The sequence below is a fragment of the Staurois parvus genome, unplaced genomic scaffold (genome assembly GCF_062004578.1).
Source record: "Staurois parvus isolate SC_StPar_1 unplaced genomic scaffold, SC_StPar_1.0 ptg000136l, whole genome shotgun sequence".
In the NCBI taxonomy this organism is placed as follows: Eukaryota; Metazoa; Chordata; class Amphibia; order Anura; family Ranidae; genus Staurois; species Staurois parvus.
Window position 1 is genome coordinate 14683652 of NW_028317932.1, and position 21102 is coordinate 14704753.

Here is a 21102-nt window from a genome sequence, read left to right on the forward strand (position 1 = left end):
CAGCCCCCGCCCTGTTGGCCTTTAGGCAATCTTTGAAAACTCACTTATTCAGGCAAGCCTACCCCACCTCCACCTAAGAACTGTACTTGAGCCACCTCCATCAGAACATCGCCTACAGCTATCACCTTTTGTACCACCTCCCCCTTCCTTTAGAGTAAGTTCCACGAGCAGGGCCCTCCTATTCCTTCTGTACTAAAATGTATTGTAATTGTACTGTCTCCCTTATATTGTAAAGCGCTGCGCAAACTGTTGGCGCTATATAAATCCTGTATAATAATAATAATAACAATAATAATGTTTTTCTATTTTGTAAATGAACACAGCACAATGAGTAGAGAGCATTTACTGTGTTCAGTACATTGCAGATCTGCTGCTTTACTGGAGGCTGTGTGTGCTAAGATTGTTCTGCCTGGAGGAGGGAGGGGAGAGGAGGGAGGAGGAGAGCAGCAGTGTATGTTGTGTGAAGTCGCAGGAGCCAGCAGAGAGCCCAGACCAAAGGAAGCGGGTGGATCCCGCCCACATTGTCAGCATAAGAATCCAGAGAAGACTGTAGTCCCTCCCACAGGTGATTAACTCCATTTTAACAGAAAGAGTGCACTTCTCAGAGGGCTGGAAAGATTTGTAGGTACTAGCAGCTCATAAGGATTAAGATTAAGCAAAAATTCTTGTAGTAACAAATAACACCTACCTTAATTTTTAAGACATTTCAGCCTATTATCCCTAATTAAAACTGTTCTGCTAATGGTAAATTTTACATTGCTGTATCCTCTGCAGCAGGGATGTATCAGTGGGCTCGTTTACAAGATCAAAAATGGGCTCTAGGCATAGAGAAAAAAAAGTGGCAAAAAGTGTGTGTGGTTGAAATTGTGCTGAATATTGGGCGTGGCTTAAAGGGGGTGTGGTTGAATAGAGTCTGATATGACTTACAGTGCAGAATGTGATAATGTTAAATAGAGAATGTACAGTGCGGAGATTACAGTGGTGGGTAGTATGTGCAGAGAGAGGAATGTGGAGTGTATGGTGGTGGGTAGTATGTACAGGGAGAGGGGTGCATGGCAGTGGGTAGAAGGTGCAGGGAGAGGAATGCGGAATGTACGGTGGTGGATAGTATGTGCAGGGAGAGGGGTGTGGAGTGTATGGCGGTGGATAGTATGTGCAGGAACAGATGTGGAATGCATGGCGGTGGATAGTATGTGCAAGGAGAGGGGTACAGAGTGTATGGCAGTGGGTAGTATGTGCAGGAGAGGGGTACGGAGTGTATGGCGTTGGGAAGTATGTGCTGGTAGAGGAGTGTATGACGGTGGGTAGTATGTTGCAGAAGAGGAGCGCAGAGTGTATGTCGGTGGGTAGTATGTGCAGGGAGAGGAGTGCAGAGTGTATGGCAGTGGGTAGTTTGTGCATATAGTTACATAGTTATTCTGGCTTAAAAAAGACAAAAGTCCATCTAGTTCAACCATAAAAAAAAAAAAAATTATAGTCCTATACCGACAGTTGATCTAGAGGAAGGCAAAAAAACCCAGCAAAGCATGATCCAATTTTCTCCTGCAGGGGAAAAAATCCTTCCTGATCCCCCAAGAGGCAATCGGATATTCCCTGGATCAACTTTACCTACAAATGTTAGTATCCAGTCATATTCTGTGTATGTAGGGATAAATCCAGGCCTTTTTTAAAGCAATCCACTAAGCTGGCCAGAACCAAGTCTTGAGGGAGTCTATTTCACATTTTCAAAGCTCTTACTGTGAAGAAACCTTTCCGTGTTTGGAGATTAAATTTATTTTCCTCCAGATGTAAAGAGTGCCCCCTTGTCCTCTGTGATGACCTCAGGGTGAATAACTCTACACCGAGTTCACTATATGAACCACTGATGAATTTGTACATGTTGATCATATCCCGCCTTAATCTCCTCAAGAGAGAATAAATTCAGTTCCTCTAATCTTTCCTCATGGCTGAGCTCCTCCATGCCTCGTGTCAGCTTGGTTGCCCTTCTCTGCACTTTCTCCAGTTCCCCAATTTTCTTTTTGTAAATTGGTGCCCAAAATTAAACTGCATATTCCAGGTGAGGTCTTATTAATGTTTTGTACAGGGAGAGGAGTGCAGAGTGTATGGCGGTGGGTAGTATGTGCAGGGAGAGGGGTAGGGAGTGTATGGCAGTGGGTAGTATGTGCAGGGAGAGGGGTAGGGAGTGTGGTGGGTAGTATGTGCAGGGGGAGGGGTACAGCGTGTATGGCAGTGGGTAGAATGTGCACCTAGAACACCTCCCCATCCATAGCTCACCCCTCTGCACCTACACCATCCCCATCCACCCTTCCACCCCCCCCCCCCCCCCCCCACAGCTCTCACCACTCAGCCAATCCGCTCCTCCCACTCTTTTACACATAGAATCCCCCCCTCACATCCCAAAGCCCCTCTTAGAGCACTGCTTCTCCATACAGAAGCCATCAGCGCCAGGCTTTATTTTATCAAACAGATGGAAGCAGACCCCCTGCATTGCGTTCTGATAGATACAGGACTCAGATCCAGCCTTGGTACCCGCAGCAGCTGGTGGGACAGTACTGGGGCGGGACCGGGCACACAGGGAAGATCGGAGCACACAGATGTCATCAGAGGGAGATCAGTGCAGACACTATGGAGGGAGGAAATTACAGAATGATGCCCTTTGTCTGTGTCTCTCCCTGCTCCCTGTTCAGTGAGCACCCTGCATTCATGGATGATATGCCACTGCTCTGCAGTGTACTGTTGCTGAGGCTGTTCGTGAAAATTGTACTGTTTCATAACACCATGTACAGTTTTAAGGTATCCCTCAAACATATTATTTAAATCTGTGTTATTTTAATGTTGCCCTCAAAAATTCATAAAACAACCCTCTCTCTGCTGCAGGGTATTTTGTTTTTCCAATTCAATGCTGCATGCTCCCCATGGCAGTATGCAATGTCTCATGCCTTTTTTGGCAGTAGTTTGCCTATTAGCCCTAAAAATGAAAAGATTTGCCCCCCCCCCCCCCCCGCATACTTCTACATCTTTGACCACAGCAACCAGGCTCACCTAACGTTGAACAAAATCCTTACTGAATTGAATCTGGACAGATTTATCCACCACTAATCATGGGTACACATTAAAAAAAAAATTAGAGTAGGGGAACTTTACGAATACAGCATAGATTCAGGCCAAGAACTTTCTGTTCAAAAAAGAAGCCATGATTTAAAGTAGGCAGAGCACACTTAAAACTAGCCTTAAAAGACCCCTTTTTCACTGAAGCATATAACACGCATTTATTATGGGTTTATATTAACATGGATTAAGCTATTAACAATACTTTTCATTTACAAAGTCTATTGATCACCCACTGCATTTGAGATCAATGACAAGCAACACACATATCTCCATCAAATGCAAAATGTCTTGGGAAGGTTGTCCTGTTATAGGAGCCAGATCCATAATGCTATAAGGATGTTTAGCCCCATTACTACAGGTTGATGGCAATCTCCATTACATGTTGTGGTTTTGTTTTTTTTTGTTTGTTTTTTTTTTACTTTAGAGTGTGCATTTAATTTTCCCTGTAGTTTTCATGCTTAGTCTGTTTCAAGATAAAGGCAGCTCACAAATTAAAGTGATCCTTAGATGCAGATATTTTTCAACTTCACTGAAAGTTATGAATTCCTTTATAAAATATTAGTTACCGATCTACAATGACCTAATTCTTGTAAAGGTTCTTTCTCTTCTGACTCTGGTATTTTTTGCAAATTTTCCTACACTCATAAGCATGGGACCAATGAGGGGGAATAAAGAACTTTCATTGATCTCTCTTGTGGTAAATCAACACTTTTTGGTTTAGCTGTTTAACGGAAGGATCAGGGACCCTTTGTCTCCAATCAGATTGGTCTGGGTGCAGAGAAGGCATGAGGGATCTATTAGACTAATCTAGACTATATTTACAGTTTTGGGTGTAGTTTTTCACAATTTTAAAAGTGCATGCTGTGTTGATATAATTGTTGTTTTATAACTTATCATAGTCTTATATTTTTTGGAAATGTTGGGGATTCTATTACATTTGTGTGCAAAAAAAAGATTTTTTTTTTTACATTTGCAAAAATATTGTACAACATAAAAATTTGTGAATATCACCTTTGTTAATGTATAGGTTTTCTGACTTCAGAGAATATATAGTTGTGTGAGTCTTTAGTAGATTTCAAGTTGCTCAAAGCTTGCTTTCAGAGGTGGATGACTTTGAAAAATTGTAAAATCAAGGAGGTTGTGATAGTGCAAATGGAGGGCACTGCATTATTGGATCAGCATTTCATAATTTAGCCAGAGCTGAGCTACAGCAACAAGGAGATGGAGACATTGCCCTTTATTTTTCTCTCCCTCTACTGAAACATTGATGTTATGCTGCACCATCCTACTCCGGCCAGCAGAGGGAGAGATAAAGCCAAGCAAGCCCACGGACCTCTATGCAGAGCACTGGGAATCCTGGGAATTGTAGTCTGAGAAGGCAGCAATATAATGGCTACACTACAATGCTTACATTACAGATCCCAATATGCATTGTGCAGTATGAGGAGTGGAGAGATGATTTTTATTAAATTTCCTGGGAAAGTTCATCCTCTTGGCACCAAGGGAGTTATGGAGAGAGAGAGTACCGCTGAATACTTGCCCGCCAGCGGATGACCATACCAGCGGAGATCCAAGCCTGAGACTGGGAGAGAGGATACATAACAGCACCTAAACCACTGCTGAAGAGACTGGAACATTCACTCACCCTCTACTTCCCACCTCTGATCACCAGAAGCTTTCAGGAAGAGACCAAGGGAACCCCCCTTTTCTACAGTTAGTGGTCAACGCAGCATCCCAGGGACTGGTGCGAGGGCTAATTACCCATTGCTAATACTATTAGTAAGGAATAAGCTAATGAAAGCAGAACACCAAGTGTATCCAGTCCATACCACACCCATATATATTTTTTCCAAATATATTCTTCAGATTTTTTTTTAACATATAAAAAAGTCATTTTAACATATATTTTTACATATATTTGTAAATGCATTCCAAAAATGTAGATTTGTATTTTTAAAGACATACAGTATATTTGAAATGTATTTTTAAAAATATTTTTCATATATTTTGTAATAAAAACGCATTTCAACATACAGTGTGTCAAAAAAGTATTTAGTCAGCCACCAATTGTGCAAGTTCTCCCACTTAAAAAGATGAGAGAGGCCTGTAATTGGCATCATAGGTAGACCTCAACTATGAGAGACAAAATGAGAAAAAATATCCAGACAATCACATTGGCTGATTTGGAAAGAATTTATTTGCAAATTATGGTGGAAAATAAGTATTTGGTCACCTACAAACAAGCACGATTTTTGGCTCTCACAGACCTGTACCTTCTTCTTTAAGAGGCTCCTCTGTCCTGCACTCATTACCTGTATCAATGGCACCTGTTTGAACTTGTTATCAGTATAAAAGACACCTGTCCACAACCTCAAACAGTCACACTCCAAACTCCACTATGGTGAAGACCAAAGAGCTCTCAAAGGACACCAGAAACAAAATTGTAGACCTGCACCAGGCTGGGAAGACTGAATCTGCAATAGGCAAGCAGCTTGGTGTGAACAAATCAACTGTGGGAGCAATAATTAGAAAATGGAAGACACACAAGACCACTGATAATCTCCCTCGATCTGGGGCTCCACGCAAGATCTCACCCCGTGGGGTCAAAATGATCACAAGAACGGGGAGCAAAAATCCCAGGACCACATGGGGGGACCTAGTGAATGACCTGCAGAGAGCTGGGACCAACGAAACAAAGGCTACCATCAGTAACACACTACGCCGCCAGAGACTCAGATCCTGCAGTGCCAGACGTGTCCCCCTGCTTAAGCCAGTACATGTCCGGGCCCGTCTGAAGTTTGCTGGAGAGCATTTGGATGATCCAGAAGAGGATGGGAGAATGTTATATGGTCAGATGAAACCAAAATAGAACTGTTTGGTAGAAACACAACTCGTCGTGTTTGGGGGAGAGAGAATACTGACTTGCATCCAAAGAACACCATACCTACTGTGAAGCATGGGGGTGGCAACATCATGCTTTGGGGCTGTTTCTCCGCAAAGGGACCAGGACGACTGATCCATGTACAGGACAGAATGAATGGGGGCATGTATCATGAGATTTTGAGTGCAAACCTTCTTCCATCAGCAAGCGCATTGAAGATGAAACGTGGCTGGGTCTTCCAACACAACAATGATCCCAAACATACCGCCCGGGCAATGAAGGAGTGGCTTCGTAAGAAGCATATCAAGGTCCTGGAGTGGCCTAGCCAGCCTCCAGATCTCAACCCCATAGAAAACCTTTGGAGGGAGTTGAAAGTCCGTGTTGCCCAGCAACAGCCCCAAAACATCACTGCTCTAGAGGAGATCTGCATGGAGCAATGGGCCAACATACCAGCAACAGTGTGTGCCAACCTTGTGAAGACTTACAGGAAACGTTTGACCTCTGTCATTGCCAACAAAGAATATATAACAAAGTATTGAGATGAACTTTTGATATTGACCAAATACTTATTTTCCACCATAATTTGCAAATAAATTCTTTCCAAATCAGCCAATGTAATTGTCTGGATTTTTTTTCTCATTTTGTCTCTCATAGTTGAGGTCTACCTATGATGCCAATTACAGGCCTCTCTCATCTTTTTAAGTGGGAGAACTTGCACAATTGGTGGCTGACTAAATACTTTTTTGCCCCACTGTATATATATATATATATATATATACACACTGTATTTATTGAAATAGATTGACTATGGCCAAAATTGTAGCATTTCAAATGTATGTCGATATATTTGGGAAGAATATTTTAAGATGTATTATAAATATATTTTTATTCCATATGGGAGTGTAATGCTTTCCCTGGCTGGCTGATGTGGACAGCTGACATCACAACCTCTACTTCAGCCAATCAGAGGAAGTCTTGGCCCAAAGAAACTATTTGAAGTGAAAAGAAACATAACGTTAGGCTCTAATTCCAAGCCTCTGTTTCCTGGTTATGTTAACATTAGATTACTAAAGAACAGGCCGGTTCTACTGAATTGACATGGAGATCTGAGAGATAGATAGGATTTAACGAAATCTCCATCAGATAAGTATGTGGATGAAACAATGGATTGCTGTCAGGTGAAAGGGAAACTGAAGGGAAGTCCTTAGTAGAAGGGCTTTATAGGACTCATGTTTGAGTGCTGCAACTCCAGATTTGGGCCCCAACATACACCAATGCACTGGCCAGTGGAAGAAGGTTGGACAACTATGGACCTCTGATTCTTGCTTCACCTTTAGTTAGGATCCACTTTAGTATAGGGTTTAAGGGAAAAGATATTGGTCCGTTGTTATTTTCGGTTACACATTTTTTGCAACTGTTTTTTGCAACTTATCTTGTATACTTGAGAGAGTGTTTACTAGAGATGAGCGAATCGAACCAGGCGAACCGGAATTCGATACGAATTTCAGGAAAAATTCGATTCGCGTCGAATCCGAATATTTGCCTACTTCGGGTGCGCGAATCGGATTTTTCCCGATCAGCCGGCAAAAGTGTCCCTGCAGAGAGCTCCGCTATTTCTGACAGTTCTCTGACAGAAGGAACACATGTACAGCGGTTGAAACATTGTATCTATTTGTTTCCATTTAGGATACAGATGTTTTTATTCGGAAACAGATGTTTCAACCGCTGTACATGTGAAGGAGCTGTCAGAGAACTGTCAGAAATAGAGGAACTCTGCAGATACACTTTTTGCCGGTTTGGAATTCTTATTTTCATCCTACTTCTTCTTCTTCTTCTTCATCCTCATCCTCCTCAGAAGAAGAAGAGGATGAGGATGAAGAAGAAGAAGTAGAATGAAAATAAGAATAATTCCAAGCCGGCAAAAAGTGTATCTGCAGAGCTCCGCTATTTCTGACAGTTCTGTGACATTCACTCCATACAGCGGTTGAAACATTGTATCTATTTGTTTCCATAAATGGATCCATTTATGGAAACAAATAGATACAATGTTTCAACCGCTGTATGGAGTGAATGTCACAGAACTGTCAGAAATAGCCTATTTCTGACAGTTCTGTGACATTCACTCCATACAGCGGTTTCAACTTGGAATTAATCTTATTTTCATCCTACTTCTTCTTCTTCTTCTTCTTCTTCATCCTCATCCTCAGAAGAAGAAGAAGAGGATGAGGATGAGGATGAAGAAGAAGAAGAAGAAGAAGTAGGATGAAAATAAGAATAATTCCAAGCCGGCAAAAAGTGTATCTGCAGAGCTCCTCTAAGTGTATCTGCAGAATAGAGGAGCTCTGCAGATACACTTTTTGCCGGCTTGGAATTATTCTTATTTTCATCCTACTTCTTCTTCTTCTTCCTCTTCATCCTCATCCTCATCCTCTTCTTCTTCTTCTGAGGATGAGGATGAAGAAGTAGGATGAAAATAAGAATAATTCCAAGCCGGCAAAAAGTGTATCTGCAGAGCTCCTCTATTCTGCAGATACACTTAGAGGAGCTCTCCAGATACACTTTTTGCCGGCTTGGAATTATTCTTATTTTCATCCTACTTCTTCTCCTTCTTCTTCATCCTCATCCTCAGAAGAAGAGGATGAGGATGAAGAAGAAGAAGAAGAAGAAGTAGGATGAAAATAAGAATAATTCCAAGCCGGCAAAAAGTGTATCTGCAGAGCTCCTCTAAGTGTATCTGCAGAATAGAGGAGCTCTGCAGATACACTTTTTGCCGGCTTGGAATTATTCTTATTTTCATCCTACTTCTTCTTCTTCTTCTTCCTCTTCATCCTCATCCTCATCCTCTTCTTCTTCTTCTGAGGATGAGGATGAAGAAGAAGAAGAAGTAGGATGAAAATAAGAATAATTCCAAGCCGGCAAAAAGTGTATCTGCAGAGCTCCTCTATTCTGCAGATACACTTAGAGGAGCTCTGCAGATACACTTTTTGCCGGCTTGGAATTAATCTTATTTTCATCCTACTTCTTCTTCTTCTTCATCCTCATCCTCATCCTCAGAAGAAGAAGAAGAGGATGAGGATGAAGAAGAAGAAGAAGAAGTAGGATGAAAATAAGAATAATTCCAAGCCGGCAAAAAGTGTATCTGCAGAGCTCCTCTAAGTGTATCTGCAGAATAGAGGAGCTCTGCAGATACACTTTTTGCCGGCTTGGAATTATTCTTATTTTCATCCTACTTCTTCTTCTCCTTCTTCTTCTTCTTCTTCTTCTTCTTCTTCTTCTTCTTCCTCCTCATCCTCATCCTCTTCTTCTTCTTCTGAGGATGAGGAGGAAGAAGAAGAAGAAGTAGGATGAAAATAAGAATAATTCCAAGCCGGCAAAAAGTGTATCTGCAGAGCTCCTCTATTCTGCAGATACACTTAGAGGAGCTCTGCAGATACACTTTTTGCCGGCTTGGAATTAATCTTATTTTCATCCTACTTCTTCTTCTTCATCCTCATCCTCATCCTCAGAAGAAGAAGAAGAGGATGAGGATGAAGAAGAAGAAGAAGTAGGATGAAAATAAGAATAATTCCAAGCCGGCAAAAAGTGTATCTGCAGAGCTCCTCTAAGTGTATCTGCAGAATAGAGGAGCTCTGCAGATACACTTTTTGCCGGCTTGGAATTATTCTTATTTTCATCCTACTTCTTCTTCTTCTTCTTCTTCTTCTTCTTCCTCTTCATCCTCATCCTCATCTTCTTCTTCTTCTGAGGATGAGGATGAAGAAGAAGAAGAAGAAGAAGTAGGATGAAAATAAGAATAATTCCAAGCCGGCAAAAAGTGTACCTGCAGAGCTCCTCTATTCTGTAGATACACTTAGAGGAGCTCTGCAGATACACTTTTTGCTGGCTTGGAATTAATCTTATTTTCATCCTACTTCTTCTTCTTCTTCTTCTTCTTCATCCTCATCCTCAGAAGAAGAAGAAGAGGATGAGGATGAGGATGAAGAAGAAGAAGAAGAAGTAGGATGAAAATAAGAATAATTCCAAGCCGGCAAAAAGTGTATCTGCAGAGCTCCTCTAAGTGTATCTGCAGAATAGAGGAGCTCTGCAGATACACTTTTTGCCGGCTTGGAATTATTCTTATTTTCATCCTACTTCTTCTTCTTCTTCTTCCTCTTCATCCTCATCCTCTTCTTCTTCTTCTGAGGATGAGGATGAAGAAGAAGAAGAAGAAGAAGAAGAAGAAGTAGGATGAAAATAAGAATAATTCCAAGCTGGCAAAAAGTGTATCTGCAGAGCTCCTCTATTCTGCAGATACACTTAGAGGAGCTCTGCAGATACACTTTTTGCCGGCTTGGAATTAATCTTATTTTCATCCTACTTCTTCTTCTTCTTCTTCTTCTTCATCCTCATCCTCATCCTCAGAAGAAGAAGAAGAGGATGAGGATGAAGAAGAAGAAGAAGTAGGATGAAAATAAGAATAATTCCAAGCCGGCAAAAAGTGTATCTGCAGAGCTCCGCTATTTCTGACAGTTCTGTGACATTCACTCCATACAGCGGTTGAAACATTGTATCTATTTGTTTCCATAAATGGATCCATTTATGGAAACAAATAGATACAATGTTTCAACCGCTGTATGGAGTGAATGTCACAGAACTGTCAGAAATAGCCTATTTCTGACAGTTCTGTGACATTCACTCCATACAGCGGTTTCAACCGCTGTATGGAGTGAATGTCACAGAACTGTCAGAAATAGCCTAAGAAATAGCGGAGCTCTGCAGATACACTTTTTGCCGGCTTGGAATTCTCCTTCTTCTCATCCTTCTTCTTCTTCTCATCCTTCTTCTTCTTCTCATCCTTCTTCTTCTTCTCATCCTTCTCCTTCTTCTCATCCTTCTCCTTCTTCTCATCCTTCTTCTTCTTCTCATCCTTCTCCTTCTTCTCATCCTTCTTCTTCTTCTCATCCTTCTCCTTCTTCTCATCCTTCTTCTTCTCATCCTTCTCCTTCTTCTCATCCTTCTTCTCATCCTTCTCCTTCTTCTCATCCTTCTCCTTCTTCTCATCCTTCTCCTTCTTCTCATCCTTCTCCTTCTCCTTCTTCTCATCCTTCTCCTTCTCCATCTTCTCATCCTTCTCCTTCTCCTTCTTCTCATCCTTCTCCTTCTTCTCATCCTTCTCCTTCTTCTCATCCTTCTCCTTCTTCTCATCCTTCTCCTTCTCCTTCTTCTCATCCTTCTCCTTTTCCATCTTCTCATCCTTCTCCTTCTCCTTCTTCTCATCCTTCTCCTTCTCCTTCTTCTCATCCTTCTCCTTCTTCTCATCCTTCTTCTTCTTCTCATCCTTCTCCTTCTTCTCATCCTTCTCCTTCTTCTCATCCTTCTCCTTCTCATCCTTCTCCTTCTTCTCATCCTTCTCCTTCTTCTCATCCTTCTTCTCATCCTTCTCCTTCTTCTCATCCTTCTCCTTCTCCTTCTTCTCATCCTTCTCCTTCTCCTTCTTCTCATCCTTCTCCTTCTTCTCATCCTTCTCCTTCTTCTCATCCTTCTCCTTCTCCTTCTTCTCATCCTTCTCCTTCTTCTCATCCTTCTCCTTTTCCATCTTCTCATCCTTCTCCTTCTCCTTCTTCTCATCCTTCTCCTTCTCCTTCTTCTCATCCTTCTCCTTCTTCTCATCCTTCTTCTTCTTCTCATCCTTCTCCTTCTTCTCATCCTTCTTCTTCTCATCCTTCTCCTTCTTCTCATCCTTCTTCTCATCCTTCTCCTTCTTCTCATCCTTCTTCTCATCCTTCTTCTCATCCTTCTCCTTCTTCTCATCCTTCTCCTTCTCCATCTTCTCATCCTTCTCCTTCTCCTTCTTCTCATCCTTCTCCTTCTCCTTCTTCTCATCCTTCTCCTTCTTCTCATCCTTCTCCTTCTTCTCATCCTTCTCCTTCTCCTTCTTCTCATCCTTCTCCTTCTTCTCATCCTTCTCCTTTTCCATCTTCTCATCCTTCTCCTTCTCCTTCTTCTCATCCTTCTCCTTCTTCTCATCCTCCTCCTTCTTCTCATCCTTCTCCTTCTCCTTCTTCTCATCCTTCTTCTTCTCCTTCTTCTCATCCTTCTTCTCATCCTTCTCCTTCTTCTCATCCTTCTTCTCATCCTTCTCCTTCTTCTCATCCTTCTCCTTCTTCTCATCCTTCTCCTTCTTCTCATCCTTCTCCTTCTCCTCCTTCTCATCCTTCTCCTTCTCCTTCTTCTCATCCTTCTCCTTCTCCTTCTTCTCATCCTTCTCCTTCTTCTCATCCTTCTCCTTCTCCTTCTTCTCATCCTTCTCCTTCTTCTCATCCTTCTCCTTCTCCTTCTTCTCATCCTTCTCCTTCTCCTTCTTCTCATCCTTCTCCTTCTTCTCATCCTTCTCCTTCTTCTCATCCTTCTCCTTCTTCTCATCCTTCTCCTTCTCCATCTTCTCATCCTTCTCCTTCTCCTTCTTCTCATCCTTCTCCTTCTCCTTCTTCTCATCCTTCTCCTTCTCCTTCTTCTCATCCTTCTCCTTCTCCTTCTCCTTCCTCATCTCCAAGGGCATTTAAATTAAAGGTACAGTGTTCTGCACTAATTTAAAGGCTCTCTGAAGCCTAGAAACCCTTTTTATAAGTTAACTTCGTAGCGAATAAATTCGCATCGAATCGAATTTCTTCCTGAAATTCGGCGAATCAGCCGAATCGAATTTTTGAATAATTCGCTCATCTCTAGTGTTTACCTTTGCTTTTCCATTCATTTACGGCATGTTGCAACAATAAATATTCACCCTTTAGCCTTGATGTGTCGGAGAGTGCAGTACTGCCTAAAGAGTTGTCAGTAATGGGAACAGGTGACCCAAGAACAGCGGCTCCTTCCAGGGAAAGTGCTACATACATATTTTAAATATACCAAGTCTCTTTGTCTCTTTATTATTCATGTTGTATTTTTTATGTGCTTTTGACAAGGACAGAGTTAAAGGTCAAGAAACATCCTGTGAAGGAATTCTCTACAGTTGCTACAGAACCATCTTCAGAAAAGTTTTAAATAGCCTGCCCAAAACAGTAATAAATTACAAGTGAATTGACACTTTCTTCTTAAGAGAAAACATCTAGAAGGAGCCTTTTCACAAGCAGACGTGTACATGTGGGTATGTGGGAAAGGGAAAGCTAAAATTCAGGGTTAAAATAATCACTTTAAATATATCCGTAAAATCATCCACATTGCACTTGGCGTAATCCTCCTCCCATTTGCTCTAAAAATAACACAGATGTCCTCATTTTCAAAGAAGAGAAAGTTTTCCTGCAGGTCTGGGCTTTGCATGCATGTAATCTCATGTCTGTTGGTATATTTAGTTGGAAATCACACCATTGTGTCCCTGGTTGAAAACATCAGCTACTGGGGTCAGTATGAGGAAAGAAGACATATTCAACTTGTTCATTGATTTTTCTTGCTGTCATGTTGTGTATTTGCTAAAGCACCAGTACAAAAAAAAATTTTTTTAGAGTATTAGAGAGCTGATATAATGTACAGATTTGTATGCCATTAAGTTGCACCATTGTAAATATGTACCAAGACTTTCACACATGAAATGATGTGAATCTTGTAATAGCATTAACCTGTGGGGTAATATGGTGGGTAGTGCCATCATAGGGCCGTATATTTTCCTTGGCCTTTAGAGTTAAGCTGGCCATACATGGATAGCAGTTTGTCCAGTTCAGCAGGAACTGGCTGAATTTCAATCCATGGATGGCCGTTCCCGTTCATGAGTAGTCGATCTAACAATCAATTTTTCATCAACAGGTTTGTTGGAAAATTTCCACTCGATCAGCACAAGCAGCCAATTAGTTAGTGCCCTAATCAGTGTATTCTGATGGCCAGGAGTCCCGATGTCAGAATACAATGACCAATGACACAGAGGGGAGGATTCCCCATTTACTTTGAATGTGTGGATTGGGAAATCGACCAGCTGAACAAAAAAAACTGAGCCATATATGACCAGCTTTATTGTTAGGGATTAGCGTCAATTTAATGTGAACCTATGTTTTGGTCATAAAATGCAAAGCAATAGGTTCACTTTAATGTTAACACCCTCCCCCACTGCTAATACCTATCTTGGGGGGTCATGTGATTCATTCTCATGCCTGCACATTATATCACTAGGTTTTGGTGACTAGCCGATCTGGCACCCAGTGCTGTCCCATGGTGGTTGGGAGTGAATCCTCAGCATTGTGTATAATGCAACTTGCAGATTTCACAAGGTTAATTCTCCTTGCTTCCATTGGCAAACACAGTGCTACGGGAGCAAGTAAAAAGTAGGTATAGGTATCTGCAGGGGCTGGCATTAAGTGAACCTGCTGCTTTTGCTCTATGTCAATTTTAATTTGATGCCCAGAAGTTATTTTTTTGGGTTAAGGTTAAAATGGAACTTCACTTTCTCAGCCTACATTGACTATTTGTAATCCTTATGCTGCTAATATTAGTAAATAGATAGGAAGGTATATTATGTTTGCTAATTTTAAACTTTTTCTTTAACATTTCTTCAGTTACTTTCTTGTTTCCATGCCTAGGCAAATGATGTCATACATCCCAGGAGTCTTTAGGAGGGAAGGAGACGTTTTTTTCAGCTAAGCACACTATCCTGCCTGCATGCCTAAGCTAAGGGCAAATGGATTCCAGGAAGTAAATGTTACATGAATCCTCTGCCCTTCTGCCCTGTTTTCAAAGTGCAAAAAAACATAGAGACATGGATGAGTGGGTGAGTTTGCTTTGAATATTAAAAATTAAACAATGTTTTTAAATTGGTGGTGCTCAGATGCAGTGTAGTTTCACTTTAAGGTTCAGTGAGTGATTATTGCTTATACTATTATAATTATATTTCTCAGTTGTGATAAGTGTATAACACATGCAGTCAAACAATCAAGAAAGCACATTTCAAAATTTTTAGTGGAAAAAATCTAGTGCCAAAACTCTTGCTCAAGAAGCAATCATGCAAGACACCAGAAATGAACTTACTAATGTTATAGCAGAACTATAGGCAAATAGGGTTTTTTTTGCCATCTGTGTCCCCTAGGGGAGATTGTCCTTCAAAAGAAGTGACAAGAAATCCCTGAAAATAAAGGGAATCCCTTGGGGCCCCCCAGGTCACCAGAACTAGTGTCCCCATTGGAAGTATAGCTGGGTGCTGGCGTGTGTTCCTGTGGCGCTGTCCCCCAGAAACCCCCCGCCAGGTCTGCTGCCAGCTGCGCTGCTGAACAGAGAGTGGGCTGTGTTCTTCTCACCCCACCATCACTGTGTTTCCAGCACAGACAAAGCAGCAATGCTGCAGGCTTTCTCTTTCTCTCCCCCCCCCCCCCCACATTGTGCACTGATTGCTGTGAGGAGAGCAATCTGTGTGTGAATCAACCGTTCATCCCCCTCCCTCTTGGCAGCATAAGTGAGCTTATGAAGAAGAGATGATTCTTCAGGGAGAAGGACCATGGGACATGTAGTCCAGGTGGAACACTGTACAATGCAAATGGATAGGGCTGTGGACTTCAACACCCAGCATGCCTTGCAAACAGAAGAGACAACTGACTTTTCACGGGCATTCTGAGACTGAGTGGGCTTCATTGGCAACTGAAAACTGGAGCATTCAGATTGGTGTCATATCTGCGGGGACTCAGAGGGGACACAGATTTGCTCCTGCATTCTGTGCCCAAACCAGGGACAGTGCACTACATCAGAGAGAGCAGAGCCTGTGTGGAGATCAGGGTGCCATCGATGTGTTCTGCGTGCCCAGAAGGCTAAAGGACTGAGCCACTAAAAGGTTGTTTCCTGTGCTGGGACTAGAAACAGAGGGACCCATTATTGTGCGTGCCTACAGTCAAGGAGAACCGGTGAGAGTCTGAACACTGGGGACTCAACATTGTGAGGACCTGATCGTGAGGACTGAGCCAACAGAGATCAGATTCTTGAGGACAGCAGACCACCAAATGTTTTGGATGACACATGCTGAATTCCAGAATTGGAAACTGAAATTAACTGTGCTTATCTCAACACTGTCAGCAGTTACTGATCATAGAGACTGCCCATTACATAGCACCTGTCACATACCTGGTAGTGAGCCTGACGTGTAGAGGAAGGCCTCTCATACAGCTCCAGTTCAGGGGTCACTGGAAGTGGAACAGCAACCACAAGAGCACGGCAAGGTATGAGTGCTGTGATCAGTCCAGTGGTCTACGTGGGTAATAGCTGAGGTATTGCTGGAAGGATGCCTGGAACAGGACAGCTGGCAGTAGGCAGATGTATCAGCAGAGCACACTGGCAGTAGACAGATGTCACGGCAGAGCAGGCTGGTAACAGACAAGCTGACAGCAGGCAGATGTACCAGATGAAGATGTGCTGGACTGCAGAGCTGTAACAGCCTGGATGAGTTGGATGCAGGGTCAGATGAGCCGAGTTGGAAACAGACAGGCAGATCAGGCATAAACGGCAGATGAGAGAGAATTTGTGTCACAGGCCAGTGTCAGCAATGGTAGAGGTAGATCAGGCAAAGACAGTAGACAGAGGCAGAATCCGAGAACAAGCCGAGGTCAGGGCAGGTAGCAAACTAGCAGTCAGAAGCAAGCCGGGTCGAGATCAGAGGTCAAACACAGGAGTCAGGATATACACGCACAGAAGCTGCAGACCAAACAGCAATTAGCCACTGCAGTAGCTCCATTTAAATAGGTAGTTTGGCACCAGCCTTGGTGACAGGCACATATGTACAGTATGCACTGCAAAACTTCACCTGAACTATGGGCAAGCCTTCCCTGACAACACCGCAAGAGTCATACACTGCATGCTGTCTTAATGAGACAGCAACACATACGCCACCATACAGATGGGCCCCAACATCGGCTGGCCTAAATTTACTAAAAAGGCATTTTCGCCATTCCCAGGGGTACCCATCTCAGACATGTGCACCCACCCAATCTTAAATGTACAATTTCACAGTGCACCTTGGGACACTTTTTTTTTATTGGTCATTGTAGAGAGTTGCGTTGGGTCTTTTCTTTCCCCCAAAACAGGAATGGTTTTACAGGTGGAGGCCACTGACATTTTTTTCCCTTCTCATCTTTTCTGACAGTTTTTCACTAGTTTTGCATTTGGCTAGGGTCAGTGTCACTACTGGTAGCATGAGGCAATACTTGGACCCTACAGAGGTTCACAGGCAGTCCAACTCCTCCAGGATGGCACATCAATATATGCCATTGCCAGAAGGTTTACTGTGTCTCCCAGCACAGTCTAAAGAGCATCAAGGAGATTCCAGGAAACAGGAAGTTACTCTAGGAGGCTGAACAGGGCTGTAGAAGGTCCTTAACCCATCAGCAGCACCATTATCTGTTCCTTTGTGCAAGGAGGAACAGGTTGAGCACTGCCAGAGACCTGCAAAATGACCTCCAGCAGGCCACTGGTGTGAATGCCTCTCTGGTGGGCCCTGTGCTCCATAGAGCTCGATTGGCATTTGTCATTGAACACCAGAATTGGCAGAAGCACCACTGGCACCCTGTGCTTTTCACAGATGAGAGCAGGTCCACCCTGTGACAGACATGGAAGGGTCTGGAGAAAACGTGGAGAACGTTATGCTGCTGTAACATAATTCAGCATGATCGTTTTAGTAGTGGTTCAGTGATGGTCTGGGGAGGCATATCCATGGAGGGATGAACAGACCTCTACAGGCTAGACAATGGCACCCTGACTGCCATTAGGTATCGGGATGAAATCCTTGGACCCATTGTCAGATCCTATGCTGGTGGAGTGGGTCCTGGGTTCCTCTTGTTGCATGACAATGCCTGGCCTCATGTGGCGAGAGTATGCAGGGAGTTCCTGGAGGATGAAGGAATTGATACCATTCAATGGTCCTCACGCTCGCCTGACCTAAATCTAATGGAATACCTCTTGAATATCATGTTTCGGTCCATCCAGTTTCTTAACACATTACCCAGTCCATATCAGTATAGATATCCAGCGATTATATTTTTCCACATTGAGATCTGATGTGTGTTCAAAGTGTTCCTTTAATTTTTGAGCAATATATACAGTTGTGTTCAAAATAATAGCAGTGTGTTGAAAAAAGTGAATAAAGCTCAAAATCCTTCTATTAGCTTTATTTCCATACACACGAATGCACTGGGAACACTACACATTCTATTTCAAATCAAAACATGAAGAAAAATATATCAAAATTTGTGTTGTTACTCTAAAAGAATTGAAGAAAAGTGAATATTAGACTGTTCCAAAAAATAGCAGTGTTTGTATTCTTCTTTACAAACTCAAACATTCACTGTATAAACTTAAAAATGTTTGAATATTTTGCTTTTCTTTGAATCACTTAATTAATATTTAGTTGCATAACCACTGTTTCTGAGAACTGCTGTACATCTGTGTTGCATGGAGTCAACCAACTTCTGGCACCTGTGAACAGGTATTCCAGCCCAGGATGATTGGACTACATTCCACAGTTCTTCTCTATTTCTTGGTTTTGCCTCAGAAACTGCATTTTTGATGTCACCCCACAAGTTTTCTATTGGATTAAGATCCGGGGATTGGGCTGGCCACTCCATAACGTCAATCTTGTTGGTCTGGAACCAAGATGTTGCACGTTTACTGGTGTGTTTGGGGTCATTGTCTTGTTGGAACTCCCATTTCAAGGGCATTTCCTCTTCAGCATAAGGCAGCATGACCTCTTCAAGTATTCTGATGTATTCAAACTGATCCATGATCCCTGGTATGCGATAAATAGGCCCAACACCGTAGTATGAGAAACATCCCCATATCATGATGCTTGCGCAACCATGCTTCACTGTCTTCACAGTGTACTGTGGCTTGAATTCAGTGTTTTCGTCTTCTAATTGTAACAGTACTCACAGGTAACTTTAGACCTTCTTTGATCTTCCTGGAGCTGATTGTTGGCTGAGTCCTTGCCATTTTGGCTATTCTTCAAATGGTAGTTTTTCACTTTCTTTCACGTCTTTCAGGTTTTGGTTGCCATTTTAAAGCATTTGCGATCATTTTAGCTGAGCAGCCTATTATTTTCTGCACTTCTTTATATGTTTTCCCCTCTCCAATCAACTCTCCAATCAACTTTTTAATCAAGGTACGCTGTTCTTCTGAACAATGTCTGGAACGACCCATTTTCCTCAGAATTTCAGAGAGAAATGCACTGTAACCAGCATGTACAACATTTGCTGCCTTCCTTCCTTAAATAAGGGCAATAATTGCCACCTGTTTTTCAAAGAATGAATGACCTCACTAATAGAACTCCACACTGCTATTATTTTGAACACGCCCCTTTCAACTAGTGATTCAATTACACAGAATCAGCAGCATGCATGTCATGACTGTTGGGTCTGTTGGATTTCTATTACTCTACTACACCTGCTAGTAAATTATTTGCCATGTAGAAATATAATTTCTACCAAAAACAGTGATTGATCAGGTTAGTGATGTCTGACTGCTATTATTTTGAACACAACTCTGTGTGTGTGTGTGTGTGTGTATATATATATATATATATATATATATATATATATATTTACCTCTTCTTGAGAAACAAGAACCAGCAAAAAAAAGAGAGCTTCAAAATTTAGTTTGCTTTTAACTTTAGATTTTGAAATAAATTGACTTTCCTAAAGGAAAACCACATACACTGTTGGAAAATTATTCGTTTGTGAAGAATTTCCATCCTGCTCCTTCAAATTTTATCACTGAGGTCAAAAATTAACAATGATTTGAACCCTCTTAGAAAATTGAATGGACGTTCCTAAAATGAAAAGTTTTGAACAATTCTACTAGTCTGCAGTTTTTTTTTTTTTTGTTTTTTTTTTAAAAGGAGGGGGATGAAATAGAAAATGTACTGGGTATTAAGAAGGAATTCCAGCTTACACCTAACTAGCCTAAAACTGTACTCATTCCCCTCCAAACACCTATCCTACGCTAACTAACCTGGGTAAGAAAGATGTATGATCCTATGTATTATGAGGCCGCTCTGGTCCGTTCATGTAATCTCCTGTGTCAGCTAACAGCGGCTGCATGGGAGAGGAGAGAGCTCAACAGTTAGTAAAGCCTGGTGTGGTGATATCACCCATAGGCTTCAATGACCCATCCATTGCTGGTTCTCCCTCCTCTCCCTTGCAGTGGCCACTGGCTGACACAAGAAGCCACACTACCAGCCTGAAAATAGGTAAGTACTGTATATACATGTTTCTTATGCAAGTTTGGTAGTATAGATGTTTGTGGGGTGGCAATTAGGTGTAAGGCTAGTTAGGATGAGAATTCCTTCTGCATAAAAGATCACAAACGCTACAAATGTTTAAACCAAGTGTTTTTTAAATATTGATGATAGGGGCTATATTCTATTGTTTGAAATATATATTTCCTAATACTGCCTTAAAATTGTCTCTTTCTAGTTCAACAAAAGAATGAAGATCGACATATCTGTGGTTTTATTTATGAAAATAAATATATGACATCAACTGAACATTAGCTTACCTAAATGTGATTACGCATACACTATTATTATGTCCTATCAATAAGAAAATGTTTCATTGTTATTTTCATGCTGTTCCAGGAGAAAATAATATAATTTAATTCTTTCAAGATTTTAATATCTCTCACCACAGGGATATTTTCCTACTGCTTCACATAGAACGAGTATTGAACATTGCACAAGTTGAACTTCTAATTAGTATTCAAAGAATTGTTGTATGTTTTGTATTTGCTAATGGTTCATTAAAGATAATGGATAAAAGAGTATTCACAGGCTTCCAGTTAAATTTTGCTTTGTCTTTCAAGCATAGGCTTAGCAGATAGAGAAGTTGATTCTGCAAAATTAGTATTCAATAGCAGGATAATTAGGAAACACGATGCAATGTGTGTTTTCTTCAGTCTTACAGAGTAATAGAGAATCTCCATCACAGTGATGATAGCCATTTATCATCCATTGGCCTTAAGTGCCATTATTTCAGTGCAAATGTTTCAATTGTGAATTAACAGCAAATTACAGTATAATCTTTTAAATATTTCACACATGAATTTCACACATGCAGATTATTGTAAATTATGTTATAAATGTGTGTTAATGTTTGAAAACCTTGTTTCTATTACGTTTTTTTAAA

General features: G+C 41.6%; 1 long non-coding RNA gene across 1 annotated transcript in view; it reads left to right on the forward strand.

Moving 5' to 3' along the window:
* LOC149465973 (uncharacterized) overlaps positions 1-20732 on the forward strand; it is a 65167-nt gene extending 44435 nt beyond the window's left edge. The window contains exons 2-3 of the long non-coding RNA XR_016312198.1: positions 14533-14720; positions 20395-20732. This is a non-coding gene — a long non-coding RNA (uncharacterized LOC149465973). The remainder of the gene's footprint in view (positions 1-14532; positions 14721-20394) is intronic.
* The last annotated feature ends 370 nt before the right edge of the window (positions 20733-21102 follow it).